The following is an 8,314-nucleotide window of genomic DNA, read 5'->3' as shown; positions in this document are numbered from 1 at the left end:
TATATTTTGTTCGTATTTGTGATTTGTGAGCTTAATTACCATTTAATACGTACGTGATACCTACCAAGCTAGCTAGCTTTAACATATATCGATCTCATACGAATTTTCGATCGGAAAGAACTTCGCTGACCAGCCCTGGTCAGGGTGGGCTGACCACAGCTAATAAAAATTTGACAGCTGTCCATTTATAAAAAAAAAAAAATTGCTAATTGAAACCCCAAACAGAGAAAATAGATCTCGTTTACCGTCTTGGATAACCCCCCCCGCCCTCTCTCTCTCTCTCTCTCTCTCTCAATACGGGTTTTCTTTCCATCGATGGGTATTGGATTCGAAGAGATGGAGCGATGGGTATTGGATTCGAAGAGATGGAGCGATGGGTATTGGAATCGAAGCGAGACGATGGGTACTGGATCACTGATTAGGTGGTATAAAATTTTGTTTCAATGTTCTAATCCAAAGAGTTCGATCATCAATTCTGGGTAATTAGATTTTGATTTGTGTTCTCGTTTAGCTTCTTGAAACTCTTGGACAAAAGTTGGTTACTTGATTCTAATTGAATACCCTGTTGCAGGTTAATGGATAGTGAAAATTGTACTGGATTGCTCTATTGAAGAACAAATGAGTGTGGAACCATTTGTAGGAATTTGAGAGCATTTTGGTCAGTTCAGAAACACAGCAAAATAGTGAATGTGATGTTCAACTATCTGGTGTTTTGACTCAAGTAAGAACATCTTCATATTATGACGTTATAATTTTCATGTCTTATTGTATGTCATTTGTGAGCATCTTTATGGTATATCATGATAAGTTATGCTGTTATAGTCATATTTAAACACTTGCAGTTACCAGTATGAATTGGAACTGAGTTATGCTATTATGCTGATTTGATTCTTTTATGTTCGCTGAGGAGTTTTAGCTCAATTATTTGATTTGCTATAATGATTCTTTTATTCTTTGATTCCTTTGTTTTGTGAAGGTTGCATAACACAAATATGTTATATTAAAGCCCTCATTTTCTTTAGCTAAAAGGAGGAAACGAAAAACTTTTCAAGTTAGATCTATTAAGGTCCAGACTTAGAGTCAGAGGGCTTTAATATAACATGCATCTGCTATGTTGCTGATGATGGATGGCTTAGTGCATTAATATATAGCAATATTTCCTTTAGGTTTATTACTGTGCATTACTTTTGGTTGTTTTTTTTCTTGAGCATTACTTTTGTTTTATGAATTGGAAGTTATTCAGTAGCAGCGTCTCTTTAGACCAAAGGAGAAACCAGCAATTACTATCATGCTTTCTTGGAATGCTTAGGCCAATGTCGTTCTCAATGTTGCATTATTTTTCGAGAGAACATTGTTGTTGACTATTCATCTCTTTGATAACTGTGTTTAGGAAGGTGAGATTGGAACTTGGGACCTCAGGCGTGGGGTGAATGCTGAGTCAAGAGGATGAGATTTTGGATGACGACCTGCTGAAGCTTATTTGCTTTTGGATACTGCTGAAGCTTATTTGTCTATAGAAGCTTTAGTCAACAGCTGATATTGTATTGAACTAGCAACCGTTAACTTTTCTAAAGGGTCCTTTTTATAGTTTAAGTTATTTTGGAGAAGACCGTGTATGAATGAATGTGCTTCAGTTTTGCTATCTGATTTTGGTGCAAAAGGTGTTCTGTGAAATGGAAAGTCCGTAAATTTAATAGAATTTGATTGGGATTTTACCCTTTTTCAAGATGATCGATTTACTCTTCAACTGGGTCAATTTGTGCCTTCGGATGTACACCCTTTAACAAGCTAGTTTTTGTGCTTGTGATTTACATTGTAACTGGGATAATTAATGCTTACTCATTTCCTTTGCAACTCGGCTTTTGTTCATTATTGTTCCACATCCTATACCAATATTTGTGTATGTTGATATCCGTTGTTGGTTTTCAAGCTTTACAACACTTGGTTGAACTTCTTGTGATTGTTTTAGAGAATGCGATCTTCTTGGACAAGTTGTTAAGCATTGTTCAATGATCCTCGTTCAAGCGATATATTTTTTCATTTCAACCCTTGATATACATGTTCCATTGGGTTTTGGTCATTACGGACATTTGGTTCTTCATTTATCATAATCTTTTTTTCAATTTCAATCCTTTGTGAACTTCTACTCTCTGTTTTTGCTGCGGTAGCAAATAATGAATACAATTGGCTATGCAGATTACTGCAACATTCTTACAAGATAACAACCAAAACCGCAAAGATAACAACCAAAATCCCAAAGATGTCAAAAATACATGTAAATCTCTAATAAATCTGAGAGCATTGATACACAAATTGCAAACCAAAATTGAACCATCACAGAACAAACATCGAATTCTACACGCATAGTAGAGACTCATTTGTTCTTCAATAGAGCAATCCAGACTCATTTGTTCTTCAATAGAGCAATCCAGTACAATTTTCACTATCCATTAACCTGCAACAGGGTATCCAATTAGAATCAAGTAACCAACTTTTGTCAAAGAGTTTCAAGAAGCTAAACGAGAACACAAATCGAAATCTAATTACCCAGAATTGATGATCGAACTCTTTGGATTAGAACATTGAAACAAAATTTTATACCACCCAATCAGTGATCCAGTACCCATCGTCTCGCTTCGATTCCAATACCCATCGCTCCATCTCTTCGAATCCAATACCCATCGCTCCATCTCTTCGAATCCAATACCCATCGATGGAAAGAAAACCCGCATTGAGAGAGAGAGAGAGAGAGAGAGAGAGAGAGAGGGGGGGGGGGGTTATCCAAGACGGTAAATGAGATCTATTTTCTCTGTTTGGGGTTTCAATTAGCAATTTTTTATTTTTTTATAAATGGACAGCTGTCAAATTTTCATTGGCTGTGGTCAGCCCACCCTGACCAGGGCTGGTCAGCGAAGTTCTTTCCTTTTCGATCAGTCCTCACTCCTCAGTCGTCCCTCCTCCCTTCAATTCCTAAATCTGTAACAATGGTTCTGCAAACATATGACCTACAAAAAATCAATAATATATAATGAATTTTTTTGGGTTAAGCAACAATTAACCATTGATAATTATCAGAAAACCAATCAAAAGACTTGGTGACAAAGCAACCATATGAAGAATCTTGTACAATCTAATTAGTCATCAAATACCAGACGACCCTTCATTTTGCAAATTAACTTATCATTATAGTTCTCTTATGCACCTAGAAATCACATTCTGACAAGAAGAGTAATTTGAAAATTTTAGTATTCTTCATTCTTTGTGGAGGTATATATAACGTTACCAGGAGGGTATAATATGGGGATCAGGTTTAATACATAAACTTCTCTCTTTCTTGTTGTAGGTACATAAGAGCATGTTTAGCAGACTTTCTATTTTTGCTCCTTAGTTATTTTGGAGAACATGTTTAGCTTTTTATATATTTTAGTTGCTGCACCAAACTCCTAAGTGGCTTTCTATTATAACTTTTAGTTATCTCACTCCTAAATATAGAGAGCGAGATGAGGCTCTCTATAATTTAAAACATTTCTATTGAGTTATTTTATATAACATATAAATATATTTAAATTATTTAATATTCATTTAAAAAATAATATAAATTCAAAAATAGTTACAATACAGAGCACTGATGCAGACATATTTCTAAAATGGCTAGCTAAAATGACTTTTTAGTTACTTTAGCTTAAATTTAACTCAAAAATAGTTAGCATTGCTAAAAATGCTCTAAGCGAACGGAAAAGTAGGGTTGGGGTTGATAAGTAGGTATATATGGAAGAACTAATTTTAATTCAGCAATTTGATTAGTCTAATCCAACTGCAAAACTTATGTTATTCTATTTTCATCAATAATACCCTACAATCTAATTAGTCATCAAATACCAGACGATCCTTCATTTTGCAAATTAACTTATCATTATAGTTCTCTTATATATGCACCTAGAAATCACATTCTGACAAGAAGAGTGATATGAAAATTTCAGTATTCTTCATTCTTTGTGGAGGTATATATAATATGGGAATCAAGTTTAATACATAAACTTCTCTCTTTCTTGTTGTAGGTACATAAGTGAACGGAAAAGTAGGGTTGGGGTTGATAAGTAGGTATATATGGGAAGAACTAATTTTAATTCAGCAATTTGATTAGTCTAATCCAACTGCAAAGCTTTTCTGTTTTCATCAATAATACCCTACAGACTTGATGACTCTCTAGTCTAACCTAGTTGTATGTCACTGTCAATTTTGATTACTCATTGTTCAACACTGAACAAAAATATTGCTTCAATAAGGACACGAACCTCCAACCCCATTGTTGGACCACTTGAGATAAGTAACAAATCATGTTTACTATACAACAATATAATATTTATGGTCAAACTAGCCTCAAATATAGTGGATAAAATATATTATTCAAAAATCAAATTTTTTAACAATTAAAAAAAAAAGAAATCTATTTGTTTAAACACTTCTTCCTTTTTCGGCAAAGAAATATTCATTTCAGACTGCAAACAATGACAGTAGAAAACAACCAGAAAAAAAATCCAAAAAACAACATTCTACCAAGTAAACAGAAAAGCCATAAAACAAATCATAAAAGAGGGGGAGCAGGTAGTCCATTAGTCTTAAGAACATGAAGCAAAGAACGTGGAGGGTGATCGATCCAGTCCCCAACGTCCACATTCCTTTTAGATTGCAAAGCAAGCCAATATGTAATAGCATTAGCATCCCTTCGAGCGAAACTCCAAAGTCCAAACACAGGATCTGAAACTAGCTGCTAAACTAGAAATTCTATGCAAGAGAGGGCGGATTTCCCAGTTGATTTTAGAATATGGATTCGAGACGGCTGTACAGAGTCAGTTTCCACGTCAATAGACTGAAAATCCTTTGACTTGCAGAAATCGGACCCTCCAAGGCTCCAATATATAAAGCATAAGCTTCAACAAGGTATGCAGAGCTGACATTTACCTTGGACATTAAATCATCAATCACATTCCCCATACAGTCTCTGGCAATACATCCAATTCCACCAGTAAAACCTCCAGGTCCCAAGCACCATCCACATTTTAATAAAACCCTGATTATGAGGTGATGTAGGACGAGATTTTAGCCAACTTCAACAAAGAATCACGAAAAGAAAGAAGCGTTTGCACATTAAGAAGAATGATTTGAATATTGAAAATTGGTATTCAAATAGGCTTCTTAATGATGGAATTAATCATAAATTACTATTTTGGATATATCGGGATTCTCGAGCGAAATCTTGGTTGGGATTCCAAATATATGTTTGCGTAATATTCTTTAATGTCTAGGATTTTATTTCCGATTTTTATTTAATTAGGTTTCCTAGTTTTAGTCTATAATAAATTGTTCTTTTTGTTTTCTAGTTGTATTAGGTTTATTCTATGTGCCCTATATAAGGCACCTCTTCGATTGTAATTTTCATTCAAGTTATCAATAAAAACCCAAATATTAGAGAAGTTTCTCTATCTTTCTTACGGCTGTGCCCGTAATTGCTAGTGGATTCTAGCTCATCTCATATGGCTTTCGACGCTTGACGGAGCCTCTTACTATCGTGTTCACGCTTCCCGCATCATTTGGTATCAAAGCGGGTATCGCTCGCTTCTTAGCAGACGACGATCCAAGGGAGAAGTTCACTACCACCAACCTCAACGACGCTGGTCGTAGAGTATCTATCAAAGAAAGTTTCGTTGAAGAGGAACATGCCAAGGGATTCGCCCTAGGACAACCTCATCAATCCAAAAAAAAAAAAAACAGAGAGAGAGAGAGAAAAAAAAAAAACATGGAACGTTGGATATTCACAACGCCGGATTACGACGACTTCCGAACTACATGTGTCATCAAAGACAAGGTATGCTCTGTAATAATTGACAGTGGTTTACGAGAGAACTTTGTAGCAAACAAAGTTGTAGATTATTTTCAATTACCGACAGTGAAGCTGAGTGATCCATACTGGATTCCATTTGGAGAGGATGAATATGCACAAGTAACAGAGGTTTGTAAAGTTCCTGTCTCTATAGGAAAATTTTATAAAGAAGAGATTACTTGTCATGTGATTGACATGGACGACACTAATGTACTTTTTGGAAGACCATGGCATGAAAGCGTCAAAGGTGGTTATTGCAAGGACAACACATATTTATTTAGGTGGGAGTCGCATAAAATTAAAATCAAGCCTGGAATGAAGAACATCAACAATGACCATCCTGAGGTCTGTGAAAAGGAACATGAAGATGCCACTTTGAAGATTGAAGAGAAACTCATTAAGGACAAGGAAGCTAATTCATTCATCACATCGATATCCATGTCATGCATGCCTAATTGTGTTCAAGATCAACCCAAGGAGAAGTCATTGCCCATTCCTTTTCAAGTGGAGGAGTTCAAGCTTCAAGATGCTGATTCTAAACTTGTCTACGGTATTGGATTCATGGTGATACCTTTTAATTTCGAAAATATTGAAGTTGATGGCTTATCATGTTTTATTCCTACTAACGATCGAGCTGCATACAAGAGGAACTCGAGGTCGAGTTCTTTTCAGGTGGAGGAGACTGATGTAGGACGAGATTTTAGCCAACTTCAACAAAGAATCACGAAAAGAAAGAAGCGTTTGCACATTAAGAAGAATGATTTGAATATTGAAAATTGGTATTCAAATAGGCTTCTTAATGATGGAATTAATCATAAATTACTATATTGGATATATCGGGATTCTCGAGCGAAATCTTGGTTGGGATTCCAAATATATGTTTGCGTAATATTCTTTAATGTCTAGGATTTTATTTCCGATTTTTATTTAATTAGGTTTCCTAGTTTTAGTCTATAATAAATTGTTCTTTTTGTTTTCTAGTTGTATTAGGTTTATTCTATGTGCCCTATATAAGGCACCTCTTCGATTGTAATTTTCATTTTAGCCAACTTCAACAAAGAATCACGAAAAGAAAGAAGCGTTTGCACATTAAGAAGAATGATTTGAATATTGAAAATTGGTATTCAAATAGGCTTTTTAATGATGGAATTAATCATAAATTACTATTTTGGATATATCGGGATTCTCGAGCGAAATCTTGGTTGGGATTCCAAATATATGTTTGCGTAATATTCTTTAATGTCTAGGATTTTATTTCCGATTTTTATTTAATTAGGTTTCCTAGTTTTAGTCTATAATAAATTGTTCTTTTTGTTTTCTAGTTGTATTAGGTTTATTCTATGTGCCCTATATAAGGCACCTCTTCGATTGTAATTTTCATTCAAGTTATCAATAAAAACCCAAATATTAGAGAAGTTTCTCTATCTTTCTTACGGCTGTGCCCGTAATTGCTAGTGGATTCTAGCTCATCTCATATGGCTTTCGACGCTTGACGGAGCCTCTTACTATCGTGTTCACGCTTCCCGCATCAAGAGGGCACCACTTCTTTTTTGCAATAGATGGCTGAGTCACATTTATTGTACTGTAGCTTTGATTTGATGCAAAACCGGAAGAGGATCTAAAGAATTATATGTTCCCTAACGGATTTGCATCTGGCCTTCCAAATAAACCAGAGTGAGAATGCAATCCAGCAAGACAAATCCAATTTTCAAGAAATGGTACTCCCCAGCTGGCACAAAATCAGTAACAACCAGTCATCAAAGCACTGAATAGCAGACAACTCCACCTTGTATGAGAATGGGAGACCAAACCAGACTAAACGGGTCCAGGGACACGAGAATGTTTAATGGATTCAGAAATTTCATTGCAAATTAAACACATGGGAGAGAAAGATGACTTCTTGTAGATTAAGTTGAACAAATAGTGTCCATCTTCCACAATTTAGAATAGTGATTGGACTGCAAAGTAGGTACTTTTTTGCCCATATGGAAACGGTGGTAACCAAATTTAACATAAAAAATCCCTGATTTTTCACATGGCCAAACCAGCTTGTCCTCCTCCCAAATATCTGATAAAGGAATAGATTGAGCAGTGCAATGGAATCAATCATCCAAGTTAAGGAGCTCCACTCAATTAAATGAGACACAATAAGTACTGATGATTCACACACATCCATAACTCCATACTCATATCATTAGAATAAAGTCGATAGTCACCAATTCCAAGAACTCACCTATCAGTCCATGGGTTAACATATTCACCATTATAAATTTTCCAAAAGGTATGAGAAGAAAAAGCCTGCCTCCCATCTAAGATACGACTCCAACCCCAAGACACTTTAGCTCCTTTCACAGCTGAAAAAAAACATCACATGTAGGAAAATATAACATGGAGAAAAACACGCGCGAAGACTAACCGCAGCAAACGTTTACT

At 35.4% G+C, this 8,314-nt stretch overlaps 2 long non-coding RNA genes across 2 annotated transcripts; one reads left to right on the top strand and one right to left on the bottom strand.

The window, feature by feature from the left end:
* Positions 1–244: 244 nt before the first annotated feature.
* Positions 245–1,728, top strand: LOC112194788. Its single transcript, XR_005808606.1, has 3 exons — positions 245–479; positions 572–721; positions 1,391–1,728. It is a non-coding gene; the product is annotated as an uncharacterized LOC112194788 (long non-coding RNA).
* A 421-nt stretch (positions 1,729–2,149) lies between these two features.
* Positions 2,150–2,789, bottom strand: LOC121052086. Its single transcript, XR_005807941.1, has 2 exons — positions 2,548–2,789; positions 2,150–2,455 (listed from the first exon to the last, which is right to left on the bottom strand). It is a non-coding gene; the product is annotated as an uncharacterized LOC121052086 (long non-coding RNA).
* Positions 2,790–8,314: the final 5,525 nt, after the last annotated feature.

Source organism: Rosa chinensis, chromosome 3 (genome assembly GCF_002994745.2).
Source record: "Rosa chinensis cultivar Old Blush chromosome 3, RchiOBHm-V2, whole genome shotgun sequence".
Taxonomy (NCBI): Eukaryota; Viridiplantae; Streptophyta; class Magnoliopsida; order Rosales; family Rosaceae; genus Rosa; species Rosa chinensis.
This window is presented reverse-complemented; position numbering and strand designations above follow the sequence as displayed.